Genomic DNA, 21,887 nt, shown 5'->3' with positions numbered 1-21,887 from the left:
GTTCTTTGATACTTAAAAATCAGGGCTTTTTAAATTGTGGGAATTTCGAGATCAAGAAAGCACTGTCATAAAGAATGCTTGATTAATTGGTGAAATAGTGTGCCATATCAGTGTTCTTTGATATTTAAAAATCGAAGTTTTTTAAATTGTGGGAATTTCGAGGTCAAGAAAACACTGTCATAAAGACTGCTTGATTAATTGGTGAAATAGTGTGTCATATCAGTGTTCTTTGATATTTAAAAATCAGAGCTTTTTAAATTGTGCGAATTTCGGGTATCAAGAAAGCACTGCCATAAAGAATGCTTGATTAATTGGTGAAATAGTGTGTCATATCAGTGTTCTTTGATGTTTAAAAATCAGGGCTTCTTAAATAATAATGCGAATTTCGGGATCAAGAAAGCAGTGTCATAAAGAATGCTTGATTAACGTTTTTCAATATAACATTTAAAAAAATTAGCTAGGCTAGAAATAGCGTTTGAAGACTTTCCAAATAAATGTTAAAAAAAAGAAATGATTTTTTAATAATTTAATATTTGCTTAGTAAGAATACTCCACTTCTGCTATTTATTAAATATATTTAGAATCTTGAAAGATTTATCTTGCAGAGATAGGGTTCATTAATGAAAAAAAATGACGAAAGCTTTTTAAAATATTTCAAATTCAAATATGGTGGAAAACAAGCTGCGATTTTCATCGAGAAAATGATAAATATCTTTTCAATCTTAAAGTATACAAATTTAAATGTTGAAGAAAATGGAATATTTTTTAATAAAATTAAAATGAACTCTGAATTAAAAAAAATAGCAAGTCCAAAAATTCTAGGCAGAATTTCTTAAACATTACGATCCTAATTAAAACGGAAAAGTTAATCTTGTTATTTTTCATTTACTACAACGCCAAGGAAATCTTTTTAAAACTACCATTTTCTGCATAAGAGATTCTAAAACTGGAGGAATAAAAATAAAATTCATTTCAGTTTTACCAAATAGCAATAAAACTAACAATGCAATAAAAAAAGAGAAATATATTTTAAAAGTAAACAAACTTCCTCAAAGTAGCTTAACAGATCCACCTGTAAGTTATTAAAAAGATTTTAAGTCTCACATTAAAAAATTGATAGAGGGACTAAAATGCCACCTGGAAATATATATTTAGAATTATCGCAAAAAATACCGCGAGAGCTCTCCTAAATTGGCAAAACGAAAAAGAGATTCGGGCGTATAGATTCCTCTCTTGTTGCTATGACAACAGACAGAAGATAAAAGTGACGTCAGACAAAAAAAATTAAACAGAAAACACATGGCTGATAATGATCATAAAAATAATTTTCGCAATATTTAGCTGCTATTACATACAAAATTAATAAATTCTTCATTTATTGAATTTAGTATTTCCAATACTTTTGCGGACTTAAAATATGCTAATAAATGAATGATATTAAATTATATAAAACAATAATAATACATAAAATCTGATAGAAGAAATTTAAATTTATTATGCATAAACTCTAATCTCGGAAAAGATATATTTTTTCTTTATTACAGATTGAAACTGCCTAAAAATGCATAGAAGTATATGTAAATTAGAGCAACATCGTAGTAGAAAAGACCAAATACTTCCACGTGTAAGCGTTACTCCTAGATGTTTCTGCTGACATCACACAAGTGAAAACTAACAGGCTTTAAAAATTCTACTCAGCTGGAGCTGCCTGGCAGAAACATCGCCTATATTTTTTCGCCAAACCTTTCTTATTGTGCTGTTGGAATTGGGCCGTCTAATCAAATAATGTCATGCTTGCACATATGATAGCAATTTTAAGTACAGAAAAACATATGCTATGCTCAACACCGTCGGTCCTTAGACAAGGATTGCCGATTTCTTATACTTTATCTATGCTTTAACAGCCGATTTCGAAGTTCAAAACTATCGGAACTTCGTTTTGTCTACTTCTTTACGCAGTATGTTTATAGGCTGACATTACTATTCGTAAAATGCATTATGCGACATATATGATTAAAAACATAGCTCTAATGGGCGGATCATCGGACCAGGAGCTACCAAATTTGACATCTAATTACATCATGAAAAGTAAACTTTTGACTAAGAAAGGAAGGTTTAACTTCTTTGTGATATTTTAAACTAAAAGTTAATTAAAATCATAGCAACTTTTCTTAATAATTTGGTGGTATACTATTGCTCAAAACTCATTTTCATACCACTTTAAAATTAAAAAAAAAATGTTTCAGTGAAATAAATCTCTTAATGTACAATTTTGTTCCTAAATGAAATAATTTTTAAAAATATGTTTAAATACATTTACCAACAATACTTTTCATCGTTTCACTTATTGGATTTAGAGTCACTATGTTGGTATTAAAAAATACTTAAATATAATACTATACAATTAAAAGCAAATCATAAAAAAAATGCAAAGAGAGGAATCAGGCCTAAAACGTTATCGACTACGGTGTTTCGAACTAAAAGTTAGAATAACTTCTTAACTTCTTGGTTATCATTTTTCCCAATTGTAAACACAAAATTAGCTTCCTTAAACATATTCAGTTTTAATACAGTAATACATTTTCTTGTTGATATAAAAGTTATCAATTCCATGTTTTCAAGCGACACACAAAAGTTTAAAACCCCTGTATCAAATTATTAACATTACACTCCGTTGTTAAATACCCTATCCGATTTCATTACTTATCATTTCAAAAATAATGACAGGTAAAATGATTTGATTATTGAATAATATTAGGTCTTATAGCCATAAAATGAATTCGGCACCTTTATAACGGTTGTTTTGATTATTCAGAATCGAAGGGTCAAATGAATGTCAACTGCTACAATTTAATTCTGTTAAAGAGTTTGTCTTTTGTTTAAAAATATATTTAAATATATATATATATATGGCAAAGGGTTTGAGTGACTTGGTTTTAGAATCTCGGCTGTTTGATTGGAGCATTGTTGGTTAGAAATGCGATTGCTTATTTCTTATACTTTATCTATGCATCAATAGTAGAGGTTATCTATGACACGCCAATAAATCTGATGCAAATGCACAGTTTTTAATACCTTAAATGCGGTGAAATTTTTCTGACAAAAATATCAGTTTTAAAGTGGCAGTAGCAGACATATTAAGGCTGACATTTTCCCTTTCAATTCATAGATTTCATATACATCCTGCTTAAGAATTATTATATGGAAAGTTATTACATGGAATTATACTTAAATATTTAAAGAGATTATTTGTTTAACAGCCAAAATTGGCTTTCTACCTTAGATAAAAGAGGGAAAAGAAACCATTGGGGAAGAATAAGCACACGTACAAGCATCAAATTCCTTATTCTCAGTTGTATACATATTCGAAAAGCAATTACAAGGCATGTTTGTACCATCATTTGGAATTCTTCACCGTTCTTATTTTCTCATCGTGAAAAACAACTCATTCTTTTAAGATCCTCATTTCACTTTTTTCTTTAAAAGATAAGAGGCAGTCCTACAGGTAAGAATATGCAACAATGCGTGGCAATTGTGATCGTGGAGAATCCGAATTTTACCAACTTATCCAGATGAGACAATTGAAGCGACGCCAGAGCCTTCTGGCGATCCGGAAATTTACTGGGGAATATTTATGGCTGACGCGCGGTTTCAAGGTTATGTTTCTTTTTAGGATTGTTTCGTTATTATTTTCTTTTGCGAGCAAATGTTAAATTATACAATTGCGCTCACGAGATTCAGGAAACGGCAAGAAAGTTACGCACCGGCGAGTCTGTACGCATACGTCTAGAACTTTTCCTGTTCGTTCTCGCTTTTTCCTGCATTTCCTTCGCGCAAAAGACTGCGAGATGCTTTAACAAAAAAAATGAAGCAGGAATTTTGATTGAGTTTCTCGTGTTGCTGAAAACAGAACAAAAGTCGATGTACCGGGAAATTCGGAGTTTATATAGATTCGATTTTAAATTTGGAATTTAATCAGCTATTCGAATCGATGATCCTAATGCAACGAAGAAGACTTAAGACGACGAAGAAGAATTATTCTGAAATTTTGGAATTTGTTAACAGCTGACACCCTATGATTCTAGAAAAACCAAATTACCATATGCGCTAAATTTGTCCTTTTTTTCCTATCATTTCTTTAAATTAAACAATAATTTTTGGTAAAGAATGTTGAGAATTCATCTATTTTTTTTTCTTTCATACATATGAAATAATGTATAAAAATATACATATACATATGAAATATATATATATATATATATAAATATATATAAAAAAACGAAAAAAGGAACAAATAATTTAAATTAGCCAAAAGAATTCAATCCAATTGAAAGTAAGAACATTTCGTTTGAGAAACTGATCATCATACAATATAAACTATCATCATAAGAACATTTTTGAAAACTTACACAACTGAAAACTACAAATTACTTTAAAAATAATTTGAGAGATGGTTAAGTGATTGAGAGATTGTTGTTATTAGATCACAATTTCATCAATTTGAAATCGATAATTAACTTTTAAAGAAGTTATAATAATTGCATATCTCGCACAAAACTGCCACGAATTTCCAAACAACGATTTAAATTCTATCAGAGATATTTGAGTTCAAATTTAATAATGAGAGTTTCAAAAAAAAAAAATATTCTTAGAAAAGTAATCCAATATTCTGAGAAAAATATTACGATCATTTTTTTAACCAGAACATGCCATAAGGCAATGATTTCAATTACAAAATGCAACCGAATCGATATTAAAGAAGTACAGCTATGTCTTTTTTTTTTTTTTAGGTAAACAAATAAGAAAAATAAAAGTAAACTGACGGAAAGTTTTTTATTTGGGAAATGAAGCAAAACAGACGCTTTCAAGCTCAGAATTCTCCCGCCAAAACTAACGCCCACTTCCAGCAGAAGGACCCGGAAGACAAAACCATTGCGCCGCTTTTAGCAGAAATAAATAAAAAAGTTTCACTTACAAAATCGTCTGCACATACAAGGCTTCAGTCGGGCAGCAGGACTCGCGAGCTTTATAATTTCCATGGAGCGGAAAAGAGACAGAATCAATAACAACGTCTGGTCCCAGATTTCTATACGCGAAGTTTCAGTAATGTCTAGAAGCCAGTCTACGTTATTTTCCAACGGACTGTCTATCCTAAGTCTAGACTACAAAAGCAGATTGGAGCAGACCGAGGAAATATTGGGTTTGCCAAAATCAACTAGTTAGATGTGTGTCGAATTTCACTTGCTTATTTCTTCTTTATTTTCGTCATTATTTGTGGAAAACATTCATTTCTTAATAGCGGTGACAATGGAAGCGCGGGAAAGATAAACAAGAATATCACGCATGACTGAGTTTTGGGAAAAAAACAAATGAAAGAATGCAAGAATAATTTCGCAAAAAAAGAATTAAATCATGCTTTCGAAAATAAAGTTTTTTTAAAAATTTTTTATTTATTTTTTCTTAATCCCTGGTGATGTTACAATCGAAACAGTTCAAAATAATTTTTATGTTTTCAACCAAAAATCTGTTGATGCAACTGAATAATTAGTTCAAAGAAGCAATTAAATGCGAGAAAGGGTAAAATTAAAGAGTTCTTGTAAATTTAGGATTAACGGATGGTTTAAACAAAGATCTTGACACCAATTTTGAAAAAATTTACTCAAAAGAATTGTAGAGAAAGCGTTTTATTCAAACATTTCTATTAGTTTTTTTATATATAAAGGTACGCTTATTTATTTATTATTATTATTATTATTGGTATTTATAAACTAGATATGGTAGAAATCCATCTCTCCACATACTTATTCAAATGAAATATGTTTCCCCTAGGTTATTGGATGATGATTAAATAACAATACTGATAAATCAACAAGAGTTAGTTTAAGCCGGAGTCATAATTTATTTTGAATATAATGCTTGATACATAACATTAGGACATTTTTCTTATAGAAGTAGATCTAGACAGAAAAAAAATTATAAAAGAACTTATTTTAGAATATTTCACACTTGAACATTTTTTACAGAAGTAACTTTTGTTTAACTATTGGTCAAAGTATTTAACATCTCTTTTTAAACAGCACAGAAAAGGATTTATTATCAAAATAGCATAAGTATATGGCATTTCCAATCGAAGATGAACAGACATTTTTTTTTTTTTTTTTCCGTTTGGAAAGTAAACAGAGAAATAACGCAGTTGTCTGGAGCTGGTGGTTTTTTTTTTTTTTTTTTTTTGTGCCGTTTAAAATTTAACCTCAGAACAATTCTCTACCATTTCCAAGAAATTCTGAATTCCAGGAAAAGAATAGCACGTCGGGCCAACGTCTCCCAATGGCGACATTAACTCGTCGTCGTAAATTTGAGAACTGAATAGTGTCATGAGGCATGTATTTTGATCATCCCCTGCATTCTACATGCCACAAATATATTTATATGGAAAAAGTTCAATTACACAATTTTTTTTTTTAGAATTATTAGTTTGAGACGAATAGAAGATAATTTTCTTAACAATACAGCATTCTTCTTATTCATAACTTTTTGTATTCGAAACTAGCTTTCCAATCCAATCCAAAATGCTGGATTTAATGAAATATAAAGAAGAAAAATTTTTATATTTCAAACTGTGCTATTAAGCCTCACCTAATAATCAAAAGTGAAGAAACAGAGCGAGAAAAATTTATGAATTTGGAATGAAAATGAAAAATGATACATATTTTATTTAAAATAATGGTAAACCAAGATTTCAAATACGAAGATTGTTGGGTAAATTTTGTCGCTCACATAATACTTCTAATGCATGCTTACAAAATCACCAGACCAATATTAGCGAATTGCCTTCTTTGGAATGGCGATTTTTCTTCAAGCACAGTACATTCTACAGCACAGCACAATTAAATTCTTCGGCCTCTAATGCTATTAGGCATCTCCATAGTGATGTACTTTTCTAGGCATTTGCACTTTTAATTTGGACTGGAGAGAGTTTGAAAGGGCATAGATGATAAGATGACCTAGATACATATAAATAATAAAATTATTTTAATTAACTATTATTTAAATGGGAAATATTTTTGTTTGTTCTTTTTAATTAAAAATAATTATTATTTAAGCGGCAAAGTATTTAAAAAAATTCTCCAAGAAGAAAGCATGCAGTAAATTTTTACTACTTTTAAGTAATAAAAAGTAATTAAGTCAGTAAGTAGTAAAAATAAGTAAGTTAAGTAGTAAACTTCTACTTTCAAATAGAAGACTTAAATAAATTGTAAGCAAATTTGCTTAATTCAGAATTAACATATAATAAAGAAGAACTGGCTAGTTTTAAATATCACAAAAGAATATTATTGAATTACTCCCAACTCAGTTCCTAAATTTCTTTAATAAATTTTTATTATAGCCATATAGTGGCATACGAAACAACTGTTTTTTTTCTTTGCTTACGCAATATTTATAATATTCATGGCAAAAGATCTTCAAATTTTAAATAATATTTTGACATAATCTTCGACCATTGAATATTGCAAATCAAAATTTTTTTTTAAATATTCTATAAAATACCATTGCTCAAATGTCGATTAGCATTAATATTATAATAATGGAAATAATCTATAAGGATGGGTATTTGTTGTTTATGTGAATCATCAATAATTGCGCTGTGAATCATCAATAACTTCAGTGCTATTATTGATGATTCACATAGCAAAATTTGTTAACGGAAGAAATTTTTATTATAGTTTCATAATTATCAACATTTGAAAATAACTCGCGACCTGAAGCGTTTTAAGCCTAAATTAGCTAGCAGATAATTTGAAGGAAAATGGTGAAAACATAGAAAGTGATAGAAGAAAGATTGCAAATTGACAATATATTTACATTCTTATAATGATTTTCAAATTCAACAGGTTGAAAAAATCTCCCACAAAAAATGAGAACAACACCATTGGAATATGTATTAGGGATAGATAGAATAGATAAAATACAAAACCTTTTTAAAAAAGTACGTGAATAACACATATAAAAAAAAAATTCGAAACTTTTTTTATGGCTTCAGAAATATGATGTCTTCACTTAGTTCACGCCAAGGAAAATGTGCAACAAGAAAACATAAAAGAAAAGACCTAGATCATTATAGCTAACAGAACTAGGGTTTCGAATAGTTGATTGATTGTTCTGTGCGAATCTTATTTTCTTCATTGGATTTTTAGAGTCATTTTTATTGATGGAAAGAAAAGAAACGATCAATTAGTGTCATTCTCGACTCAACGACTGCTTTAAATTCGTCAAGTGTTTCGAGGTCTTGAGAGATGATCTAATTATGTTTTTCTCTAGATTTCACGCTCTTGTGACCACTTAACGAAAAGAAAAAAAGGCGTTCATAAAGCAGAAAAAAAAAAAGATCTAAACCGATGAACAGGATTCTTTCACGCTACGATACTTAAAGTAAGCATCGCTGTAAATACTTCGATATCATGAGAACGAATTCCTGCGCTGATTCTGGAGAAAACTGGTATGCTGTAATGTAAGTTCTTTTAAATTTCCATCTTTGGATTATTCACACCATAAATCAAACAAGATCTTATTAAAAAATAATGGTTTGCAATCGAAAACGAATTGATGTTGTTGTAATGTAAGTTCTTTTAAATTTCCATCTTTGGATTATTCACTCCATAAATCAAACAAGACCTTATTAAATAATCAATTCGTTTTCGCTTGCAAACCATTATTTTTTATTTAATGGCATTAAAACATTAAATTTTAAATAATCAATTATAATATCGCAATCGTCGAATCGGTAGAAATGCTAGCTTATCAAAATTCTCTGAAATTATAATATTTCATATAAATTCAGGAAATTAAAATACAAAATAAATATTCTTTGAAATAGTATACAAAAAAAAAGGTATCATATAAATATAAACTAATTTTTAATTTTAAAAGCTTTATACAAATTTCGTTATCAAAATATGAATGAAAACATATAAATTCAATGGATTTCCAACTCGACAATATTGTGTAAAGTGAACATGAAAATGAATTCATTTTTCTTTCATTCAACCAACCAAAAACACAAATTTTCATTTAAATAAAGTGAATTTCATGAAAAAATAAGCAATACACTAATGGCTGAATTCCCAATTGCAGACAGCTGTATAGAGCAAGTGGACTGAGGAGGGGCTCACAGGCAAACTATTAATAAATATTATTAACTTAGATACCAAATAAGGAAATTTGTGAAAAAAAAAAAACACTAATAATAAAGTGTCCCACATGCTTTACCTTTTGACCCATAGTTTACCAAATTTGGTATATATAATGTAAAAATAAAATGATTTCAATAATAGGGAGACCTAGGAGGGTAAAAATGTGTATCTCAATAAGGATTTTTTTTTTTTTTTGAAATTTTTATTATTTAAAAATCAAATTGAATGTAAAGATTTTTCCTGATATAAGTTCCGAAATTTTATTGAAAAAGGATGCATTTTACATTGTTTATAAATTTTTTTTAAAAAAATTGCTTTCTGATTATGACAATTTAATAGTCATTCAAATTTTTGATAATTTTTTGCAATTTTTTATACATTTTTTTTTTGTCTAATTTGCAGTAATAGATTATATTGTTACGCTGAAGTTCAAATCATTTTCATTGTATCAACTACCTAATCGCATGATTTTTCTCCACTGTTAGAAGTAAAAGAAGGATTTTGACTGGATTCTCCAAAATTTAGGATAAGTATAAAAACCTCAAGTTAAAATACCGCGAATTCATGAGGCAAATTAAAGGCATTTATCTTAAGAAGTTTTAAAAACTACAGGAAATTCAGAAATATAATGACATAATTAAAAACACAAATTATATTAAATACAATAATTTAAAAAAAGCAATAATTTTAGAAAATACAAATAGCTTCAAAGCACTTTTAAAATTATTACATTTATTGAAGAACATAGTGGCTTAAGTGACTTTCCATAAACTCATCACTCGAGTTCTTAACTAATTACGGTAATCTGTCCAAATATAAAAAAAAGTAACCCACTAAAACGATCTTTACTATCATCTGTCAGCGTTAGCTGGAATTACCATTTGGCGAAATCCTCCGGCGGCCTATCTTGGCGACAAACGTTTTATCGATTTGGCTGGAGTCTGAATATCGCGACGTGAACTTGACCTCGTTCCTAAATAGGTTCTAGTAGCAGGGCCAAGGTTACAGCCAAGCGCGCGCGTCGCTGTTGCTTTCACTGCCAGATGATGCTCGGGAACCGTAACTAGTGGTGTTTTAATCCATTAAAAAGCGCCTTTTTGCGATCGTTATCTCATCTCTTCTTGGAATAACTGTAGGCAGAAATTTCCTGCCCATGAAGTGATAAGATTTTGGACGTCGGGCGCGTGTCCCGTCACGATGAGATGGCGATTGCTTTTTCGGTGGATTGGCGATAATAGGCCCATTTAGACTACATCTACAAATTCGAGCCTCCTGAATTATTGATGAGGGCCTGGACCAGAGGTAAGGGGTTGAGCGAGGCAAAACATGACTGTTATGCTAATTTCTCAGATTTACTCACTGCGTCCTTTTGTTGGAAATCTGATGACGGAAATGGAATGACATGGGAAATGTACACTGTAGTTGTCACTCGTCTTGAAATACTAGTTTGGGAGATGTACGGCTATTAAGTGGAAATGCTGGTTCTTTTTTTGACGTCGCGCCGCATGCGTCCAGATTAAATGGGTTCTACCATCAGTCGTGACGTTCGATTCTACAGGAATATGTTCCATTCGTCATATGCGTAGCAAATACAAAATAAAAATGTCAATAGAAATTGACGTATTGACAAAGATTTCCAAAACAGTTCGATGCAAATAAAAGTTAAGCAATCTCAAATGGAAATATCATGCATATTTTAAAACTAAGTCTAAGTTTTAATCTTCAAATGAAAGTAACTTAACATTGCAATCGCGAGGCCGAAAAGAAATTAAAAAAAAAAAAAAAAAAGGAATTTTTAGATGATATAAAAGATAGCACTTTTCCATCAAGCAATGCAAAAAATTGCAACTTTCCATAACGTCGCCAAGTCAATAAATTTTTGTTGATTCTGACACACTACTTACTTTTACTGACTTTATTAACACACAATAAAAAGTGGCTTTTTCTTGACTTCTATTCGATTTTGTGTGTGTGTGTGTATTTACTAATCCATATCTTGCATGTGTTTGTTTACCATTCAATAATCGTTTACCCTTACTCAGTGAATCAATAATTACTTTTAGATATCTATCACATATTCCTTCTATAAACATTTGATTTTCATTTTAATATCCGCGATTATATTATGTTCCATTGCATCGCTTGGTAGCTTTAATTTTTCTTTTAGTTTGAAAATACCTTGTTCGTACATTATGAAGACTGAAAAGTGATCACAAAATCCACACAGATTTTTATCTTAGAAAAGGTATGATAATTAACATCATTCCAATGAAAATCGCTTCCATGGTAGAATTTATTTTGTAGAAATATAAGGTTTCTCGAATAGGAGGTTGTAACAGTCAATTTACATGCATCACAGACAGCAAAAAACTTTATTTCCTTACAATGCATTTATGGATATTGTGTCTCGAGTTTCCAAGAAAAATGAAGAATATATCCGAAATTTGGAGCCAAATACTGCAAAACATTGCATTAAATGATCAATACATAAATTATTCAAAAGAAAATGTATTCATAATCATAACAAGATAGAATAGTAATAGCAGTTGTGGAGAGTAAATGTTTTAAAAAAAGAATTATTCTAAAAATAAACGAGTTAAAATTAGAAAATATATTTTACAGCTTAATTTTAAATATGATTTTTTTTTTTTTTTGGTATTTGTAATTCTACACTGCATACATAAAAACAGCTTGAACCATCAAAGATTCGATATAAAAATGTAAATCCATTACTTTTAATGATTAAAAAAAAAACCAAAATGCCGCTGCATAAATATGAAAAAAAAAAAAGTCCACAGTGCAAAGAAATCAAATTTTATTTATTTAATTCTAAGCAGCAAAAACCTAGATCTTTACCATTGTAATATTAAAGACAAAGAAAGTTTTGATGGAAAAGTAGTGTTAAGCAATCATTTCTTATCAAGGTCGAAGTTAAAATTCAGCGGAAACAGCCTTGAAAATCCACGGGGTTGTCTACGGTAAATGCCATTATGTTGCTCAGGCCCTTTTTTTGTTTTGACATCGTTGTTAAGATTCGAAGCAAACTCGGTTTCTAGACAAGATTAGCCGACTTCTTTCCCTGTCATTTCATTCGCATATTTCCAGAAATAAAACTAAGCTTCTTATTTCTCCAACTTATGATAATCAATAAGAAAATATATAATTGAAAAACGCCGTCAAAAACTGAGCTTAAGCCTTTTTTTTAAGATTTTTCTTTTCCAAACATACAGTAAACTAATTAAAATATTCTTCTGAATTCTATTTACTTCTAAGACAAAAAAAGTGCTCAATGTCATGAAAGGATTTAAAATATGGCCATAATATATATATTTTTTTACTTTATTCACATCCAGTAAATTTTAATAATTAGGTATTCAACTGCTCCTCGATGAATCTAGTATTTCAAATTTTTTTATTCAAACATCAGTTGATTATTTGATCAAACAAAGAATAGCTTTATTAAGTAAAAATTTTCAAACTAATTCTTTACTCATACGCATGATTTAGAGAATATAAATGAACGAAAAATTATAACAATAATTTTCCTTTAAAATATAAAACAAATATCACAAGGTAAAAAAATATTATTCATCAAAGTAAAAGAAGTAACTTAAATAATAGTAAAAATGTTTTAATTTAAAATATATTAAGGTCATTGACAGTGAAATTGAAATTTCTTTTCCTTACATAATTGGCTGTCCATTTCTTTTTCTTTTTCAGTCTACAGAAATAAAATTCTCGGTTTTCCAAAAATACTTCATAAACAGCATTAATTGAATTCAGATAAAATTACATAAGAAGATAGTATAAAAATCCAAATTCAAAACAAGACTTATTTTGAAGATTGAATTCCTCCGTTTGAATTGTTTTTCTAAAACGTTAAATATTAATTGAATTAAAAAAAAATTGCTCTTCTACAAATGTCAATTATTGAAGAAAATATATTCTATACATTAAATGTTCACCATTCAAATATACCGAGATAAATTTTTTATATGTACGTTTGGATAAAAAAAAAAAAAAAAAAAAAAAAGGAGAAATTTTAATTGTAATTTTTTTTTCACTCTCTCTATCTTTCTCTCCCTCTCTTTAAAAATTACTAAAATCAGTTTCCATCTCAGCATTATTCCTTGTATATATATAAACTATTAAAAAGTCAATATATGATGCATTATCAGAAAAAAAAAAAAAAAGGAAGAGACTCTTTTGTTTTCGTCGTTAAATACACGGGAAATTTTATTAAAAAAAAGAAAACTTCGAGTGCAGTTATTTTTAACGCCAACAGTGAATGGAACGTGGGATGAAAAAGAAACATTGTTCATCTTATGCTCGAGAAGGCGTAAACTTAGTGTGAAAGGGGTTTACTCGATGAAGTAAAGTAAATTTCATTAATATTTTCAATCGTTATGTGTCAAAAATGCAAAGAACAATAATTCATTAAAAAAAATCTCAATACATTTTAGAGATATAACAACATTTTACTCATTTTAAACACCTTAAAATTTTGAAATTTTATTCTCTAATAGTCTATTTGTATAAACTATGATATTAAAAAAAATCACACACAGCACACAAAAACACAAATGAAACACGTTCGAAACTCTAATGTCATTCAAACTAAAATTAAAAATATACATATTTAGAATAAAATAATAATTTAGAGTAAATCTAACGAGAAATTACAAGCTTAATTCTAAGCAAAATATTTTTACTATTTTTTAATCAACTATCATAAAAAAAATTGCAATCATTTTTTTAAAAAAAAATTCATTTTTAAGCTACAAAAAATTGATATTCTACACGTAAAACACCATGAGATAATACTCAAAAGAAAAAAAAAAATCCACGAAGCAAACAACTGCAATTTGAACTTTAATTCTTAGAAATGACAAGGTATCAATCTTATCAAAAAGTTTCCTGCAATTAAACGCAGAATCGCAAACGATTTATATTCAGAGCTTGTGATGAATAATTAAAAGTAGACAAACGACTTTTAACGCCTTTTGCCAAATTCGCCCATTGTAAATAATTGTTGCAAGGATATTCTAAATCTTTTTTGTTTTTTTCAATACGGGTTTAATTGTTTTTAAGAAACAGATTCACAAATTATTTTTATATATTAACTAAATTAATTGAGCTAGAAATACGGATTTATTATCATTGGGAAATCACGGGATTCGACAATATAATGGAGTCAAATTCTCAATAAATTTGAATATTTAATGTCTCGCTGTTTTTATCATAAATTGTTATGAAACAATGAATGAATTAACGATAAAGTAACTGCATGATTTAAAATCAAAAGATGGATTAAAATAAAAAAAAATTATACAACATTTGAGAATTTCATAATGAAAAGAAAAACACTTCTCCGTAAATAAAAGTAAACAAGATTAACTTTGATTTTGTTTCAATTAATAATTACAGTATCGCTCTTGTATTAATTTGTTTCAATCTGGTGGGTATTCTTACATAATCTTATTGAGGTCTGGGAACGAAATCACTGAAATGAAACACTTTCTACTCAGCTGATTTTTGTTATTAATGCATTTTGCATCTATGAATCTAATCTTGTTTATCATGGATAAAATGTCATCCATCAATGAACATATTTGTTACTGAAGATGAAAATGAAAGAACCATTTTTTTCGGTATTTTCCTTAAACTGAATAATTTGTAAACAATTATATGAGTAACGTATTTCCCAAGAAAATATTTGAGTTTTAGTTATAAGAACAGTTTTAGAACCATTTAGAAATTTAGTCGAATATTTTTTTTAATTACGATGGAATTTTCGTAGTTATTTATTACTTTTGATTATTTAATTTATAATCATTACATTAACTTATTTATTAAGTTAATGGTACTAGTAAATTAATGATAAGTTGAAAAGATTCAAGTTAAATTTGGAATATATTATTATTTTCTTTACAATATTGGGTCCCTACCCCCTAAAAAAATCCTCATATCTCGAAACCTCATCATCATAAAACCCCATTGCATTCTATAAAACGGAATTTAAAAATTTAGAAAAATACAAAAGTTTCAAAATTAACTAAATGTAGTTAGCAAACCGGTTTTAGTTTAGTTATATTAACATCCCGTTTTAAAGCAATACCAGGGCTATTTGGGAGTGGACCTCGTCATTTTGAACCGCGGATGAGGACGTTACCTGAGCTGGCATCCACACTACACCAGCCAGCGGAAGGACGTTTGGCCCGAACAATATATATATATATATATATATCCTTTGTTTTTCGTTTAACAAAATTGATTACATTTCGCAAAGATGAGAGAAAACATAGGAAAGAAAGAGAAAAAAATATTATGTGATGTCACCGACAATAGAAAATAGAGACAATGAGTCACTTTAGAGAAACATTAATTACATCAAAATTATTGCAAAATCTTAACATTGAAATTCGATTTTCACATGCAAGCATTCCCTCACGAGCCATTCTGCAACCCAGGAAATGATTCGATTCGCCTTTTTTTAAGAATGAAATTAGAAATTCCAATTTCGACTTCAAAAGCATCGGTATGTATTTTTATTTTTTTTCTTCAGAAAACTACCGATGAAAAGTCAGCAGAGAATCATTCTCGGTTCATTCACATCGTCGCAATAGTAAATATTAAAATATGCGGAAACGGAAGTTAAAAGTATCTTGCAGAGAAAAATTCAATTTCATCAAAAGCATATCCACATGAATGAAACAAAAACAAACAGACGTCACCGACAGACAACAGGAGAAAGTAAAGCAATTTTCTCACAAAAACACAAACCACAGAGAAAGGAAAACTATTCCGTTATGTTTGGTTAAAACTAGTTTCAATAACGATTCAACAGTTAAATGGGGAGTGGGAAGGGTAAGATGAAGGGAGGGGGGACCTTGAAGTTCAATGCACTAAAACAGGCACCGAACGCGGTTGACGTTCTTCCCTGTGAGTCGTTTGCAACAAAACTAACTCATCGCAATCTTCCATATTTACTTTCTTATTTATTTATTACTTCTTTTCATGTCTAAAAACTGAATATAAAAGGATTTTTTTTCCACGGGGATATAAACAAGAATGAAGGTAAGTTTTCTTTCTAGAGTAATTGTTTATAAGAGCAACTTAGCGGTCAAATACCTCAGAGAGTGCACCATTTTCTCACTCAGCCACCATATAACTGTTTCCCCGAACAAGGAGTGAAACAAAAGGGATGATTTTTTCCCATTACTTACTTATTTATTTTTATCGTCTGAAGAAGTTTCTTTTAAAGAAGTGAACTGGTGTAAGCGAACGATAATAAATCTCCGGCTGTTAAACTTGCATCTTGCGAATGAACATTGTGGACTTCACTTGCGGCAGTCTTACGGTTCAGCAGTTCCCGTTCCAGATATAGTTAGACCATGTTTGGTTGAGCTAACTAACCGAAGGGAGCAAAGGTGAACGAACGGCGACTTCAGATTCTCAAACAATACGAACTAATTCAACGGTTCACTTTGCAGCATAGGTATTCTACTCCATTCCAGAGAATCATGACGCAATTCTGATCCACCTTGCTCAACGTCGTCTGAAAAAAAATCAACCAACAATGACTAATGAATAACCTTTTGTCTCTTTAAAAACGAATATATGCTTCTAAGGGATAAAAATGTTTTATTTGAAGTATTATAGAGCAATATTTTATTTGTCCTCTCAAAAATTCAGTCTTTAAATTAAGGCAATAAAAACCTCACGAGCACATAACGCTGAATTCGATTGAAGCAATATTACGCAAAATCTTATCAGTGCATTATATTAATAAACAACTCGGAATACAACTGTATATGTCGTCGTGAAAAATCCTGAAACAAATTTTTCACAATATAACTAATAATCTGTGTTTAGACTCTACATAGTGATAGAAGATTTTAAATAAATGGAATTACATAAAAGCCAGGAAAATAAATCCACTATTAAAATGTATTACAGTTCTATTAATTGTAGATATTTCTTATTCTGATTATGCTGATTCCGTAGATGAAAATGGGGAATAAAATTAAGCATCCTAGAAATAAATATGTGGCAATAAAACATCCTAGAAATAAATATGTGCTTACTGATCTCTTTCATGAATCGTATATGCACAACTTCGTTATTTTCAGGTAATAGCATGTTTAAACCGATTGACCACTTGTAAATGTTATTTCAGTTTGAAAAATCCATTTTTTTATTATTATTATATCATTTCGCTACTAATTTATTGGAGGGGGGGGGAATACTCTGCAAAAAATATAAAGTCTATTTTAAAAAGCGATACTTATTTTAAACAAAAAATATATTACTTACAATATCTACCTTTGATATAGGTGGCATCCTTGTTAGACTAACCATATGGGTGATCCATGAAAAGGACCGGAAGCCAAAACAACATTTTCTTAGCCAATCGATTTTTAAAATGACGCACATTATCGAATGAGTCCCATCTTATAATCACTCTAAGGAAACAATGACAATGACCTTTGAATGCTTAAAACACACACATGGGACATTGAGAAAGATGCATCTCAGAACTGCAAGTCAAGAATACTTGGCTTACCTGTTCATATTTTTAACCACAGTTCGGTTCAAAATGTGGAAACTTTCTAGGGGCAAGCCAAGATGCAGACTTCAATTGTCGTTATCAAAAATGAGAAACCAATGCTGTGTGAGCTTTCAGAATATGTACACAATAGTAAAGCCCTCATGTGGCGACTACGAAGTGCTCAGGAAATCTGCTGAGATTCTTACAGAGGTCATGTCACCGCAGTCTCGTTCTTTGTCGGTGAGAACCGAAGACCCGCCAAATCGTTAGAATGAATATAAAAGAGACAAAAATTCCAAAAGAATATGAAGATGGTAGAGGGCAACACAACAGACTGAACGAGGAAGTAGACTTTTTTCATTGCTGATTATTTTCGGATGGATACATTATGTTGTTTGAGAAATCATTATTGCGGTTGAGGTAAAATAAGGCATGCAGAAGAAATGTTCAACAATCTTTGTACCAATGAATTTGATTTACACTTAATTAACGAAGCGAATCTGAAAAGACGAAACAGCGGATTTCGAAAGAGTGTGTACCAGAGGTAGCATTGGTTCATTTATTTTAGGAAGAGAAAGTCATAGACAAGAAAAGACAACAACAATATATGGTTTTATATGATTATTACAATGCTTTTATATTCTTCAAATTACTTATCTAATACAAAATAAGACACGCAGAAGACATTTTCAACAATTTTTGTACCAATGAATTTGATTTACTCTTAATTAACGAAGTGAATCTGAAAAGACGAAACAGCGAATTTCTAAAGTGTACCAGAGGTAGCATTGGTTCATTTATTTTAGGAAGAAAAAGTGATATACAAGAAGAAAAAATTAATACATGGTTTTATAAGATTATTGGAATGTATTTATATTTTTGAAATATCTTATAATAATATAGTTTTATTCAAAGATAATACTAGTTTATAACTATGAAGTGTGTAATCGCATCCAGTTAAACAAAATCCTGAATACGATTATTCTAATATATTTTACAGATACTCATAAATATGATGAGAATTTAATTCAAATACTATTATTTGATATCACTTGAAATAAAATTTCATATTAAAAATGAGCATTGTTTCACAGTAGAGTTCAGTTCTTTGAAATGTTTTTACGGAATCAAGCAGAAATATATATTACTTTATTGTCAAGGGATATAACGACTAATAGCCTTTCGTATCACGTGAATTTGAATTGCATTTAACTAAAAAAAAATAGGAAAATATGCCATTGCTTCCAGTGTTTTAGTTAAAAGGGAATAATAATGCAATTAATATGTGAGCATTGGTATTACATAGATTTGTTCTGGTATGATAACTTCAATTATCATACAGTTTTTGAAACTGTTTCCAAAACATTTCACTGAACCCAGAGGTACAACTGGGCGTCATTATTTGCAGGAAAAACTGTTGAACAGAAACTGAAGATAAATAATCTTTTAAGCAGTATCACTGTTTTCACGTGACCAATAAGCCTTGAATAATTTATAGGTTGAGCATTGAGGTTAACGGAATAAGAAAGAAAAGGAGAGAAAAAAAAAAAAGGCCATTTCACCCACTTCTCTATCCATTACCTACTGATGAAAACAGGTGAAAGTTAACTCATCACGCAGTTCAATGTAGAGGACGGGTTTTTTTGCATAAATAATATTATATGAATGGAAACGGGTCAAAATGACTGAACACTTGCTTTTCTTTTTTATGTTTGAAAAATATATTCATTGAATATTCAGCACATGATATTAATCTCGAACAAGTTTAAAATGAATTGACAGAAATGAATATTTTAGGCCCTTTTTCGATACAGTTTCATTTTTCACCATTGATCTTAATTAGGTTGACATAAGAGATTTAAAGGAAGAGGAAATACAAACGAAAGCGAGTTCAGAAACAACTTCCTGAACTCATCAATCTATAAGATAACTTCTAAAAGTTAAGTTTTAACGTCTTTTTTTAATGAAAAATATAAAGCTATTCATATATAAAATATTTCAAGTTGTATTCGTTTTAATTAATAAATATTTGCCATATTTCTAGAAAATGAACAAGTAATTTTTTTAAATACTTTTTTAAGTGTTTTTCCTTCGTATAAGAAATTACTGATATGCTTCATTCTTTTTACCGAGTTGTAACAACAATTGTATTTAGAATTCTGAAACACAGAATGCAGTTTCCACAAATAATGCTTATATAACTATTGTAAAGATCAATAAAAAAAAATTTAATACGAAATCCAAATTTTTAAATTTTGATACATATTTTCACAAATTTCTGAGTTCACATCAAATTAATATATTAAAGAAAACTATGGAAATTATAAAACTAATATAGCCAAAGATGGTAAGTAACATTTCGTTAATCTTACTAAATGTGTAACATTAATTTTTGCTCCTTCTTTCCAACAGCGACATACTCATAAAGATAAATTGAATGTATTATATTGTACTTTAACTGCACAAAATTTTGATTATAATAAAATTAAATGGAACAAAATATTACATATAAATCATAAAATACAAAAAGCAATAAGTATCACAATCATTTAAAACATAAAACTTAATAATAACAAGTTTAAAGACATTAAACGTAAATGATTTTAAAATTATTTAAACAACTTCAAATCAAATAAAATTTTATTTTCTTTTTATTTATCCAAAAGAAAAATTGGATTAAATATTTTCTTTATAACAAATCAATGGCTGTTAAAAAATACCAAAAAAAATAGTGAAAGACAATGAAGAATAGTGAAAATGATCGCATTCGTTGTTATTAACAAATGTGGTACAAAATCAAAAGTAGCCGAATGCTTATTTTCTAGAGCAAAATACGATTTTAGAATTTAACGTAAAAAACATATATTCGTTGCTATAAACACATGTGGTACAAAATCAAAAGCAACGGAATATTTATTTTCCAGTGCAAAACACGATTCTAGAATTTAGTTTACGTAAAATATATATATATATATATATTCATTGCAAAATGCATCAAAAATTTAGTAAAAATAAAATTTATAGCTTACACTAATCAAGTTTTAGCTTATGATGATTAAAAATGTTTTTAACAAAAACAGTTGTGAAAAGCAAAAAACTCGTTTTAGTTATGTCTATAAATTTTCGGAGAAAACTTCTCAAGGTTAACTAAATCATAAAATGAAACGAGTCATCAATATTTAAATCCAAAATCTAAAAATAAAACCACAGCATTGAACTTTTCAACTCTTAAATTGGCTTCAAAATAAAAAGAGGGAAAAATGAAAAATTCTTTAAACTTTTAATTAGCTACAAGCTGATATGAACGCTTTCCGATTAAATAAGGTTTCTTTAAAAGAGATATCTATAATAAAGAAATAAAGTTACATTATTTTTAATTAGTAAATATGTCTAAGATATAATAATCGTCTCAAGCTTTTTTCTTTCCAATTTAATATAATTAATTCATACTAACATCGTACTCTCCGTTTTCAAATTTAAATCAGTGAGAACTGATAAGGAATCACTGATATCAAAAGATAAATACAACTAGATGAAATTAATATGAATACAAACCGCCAGTAGATTAATTTTATAACAAGAAATAATTTTCAATTTAAAGTAAATAACTTTTCATTCAAGAAAATTTTGTCAGTAATTCATTTTTTGAAATGTTGCATTGTGTAAACGAAAATTATAGAGAAATACAGAAAAATTAAAAGCAATCCACATTCGTTTCATAAAAGATAAAACATTTTAACTATAACAAAAATTAAATATCATAAAATTCAAATGAAATAAGCAAAAGTGGATTGGACCCTGCAGGATAAAACATTTTAACGAAATTTATTACATTAAATTTCAAATGAAATAAGCAAAAATGGACTGGATCCTGAAGGATAAAACATTTCAACGAAAATTTATTCTATTAAAATTCAAATGAAATAAGTAAAAGTGGATTGGATGTTGAAGAATAAGACATTATAACTATAACAAAAATGCAATATATTAAAATTCACACGAAATAAGTAAAAGCGTATAGGAAAAGTTTAAACCTCACTTTCGGTATCCCTATGGGCGAGCAACTGTAAACACCAGAAGGCAAACCATTAATAACACAGCTTATGGGACTGAAGCCACTGACCTCTGTCCAGTGTAATCCACAA

The 21,887-nt window shown here is 29.0% G+C and overlaps 1 protein-coding gene across 11 annotated transcripts in view; it reads right to left on the bottom strand.

Moving 5' to 3' along the window:
• The window catches only part of LOC129980820 (solute carrier organic anion transporter family member 74D-like), a 345,623-nt gene that overhangs the window by 40,025 nt on the left and 283,711 nt on the right, over positions 1-21,887 (bottom strand). Inside the window, exon 1 of one of the 11 annotated variants that reach the window (XM_056091221.1) lies at positions 16,418-16,532. The exons of 9 other annotated variants lie outside the window; for them this stretch is intronic. The gene's annotated coding sequence lies outside the window, so the exon portion shown is untranslated. Of the gene's footprint in view, positions 1-4,975; positions 5,111-16,417; positions 16,533-21,887 lie in introns of those variants that run through there. One more of the 11 variants, XM_056091222.1, reaches the window with a different exon arrangement.

This window comes from Argiope bruennichi, chromosome 8 (genome assembly GCF_947563725.1).
Source record: "Argiope bruennichi chromosome 8, qqArgBrue1.1, whole genome shotgun sequence".
Classification (NCBI taxonomy): Eukaryota; Metazoa; Arthropoda; class Arachnida; order Araneae; family Araneidae; genus Argiope; species Argiope bruennichi.
The sequence above is the reverse complement of the archived record's forward strand: the minus strand, read 5'-3'. Positions and strand labels throughout refer to the sequence as shown.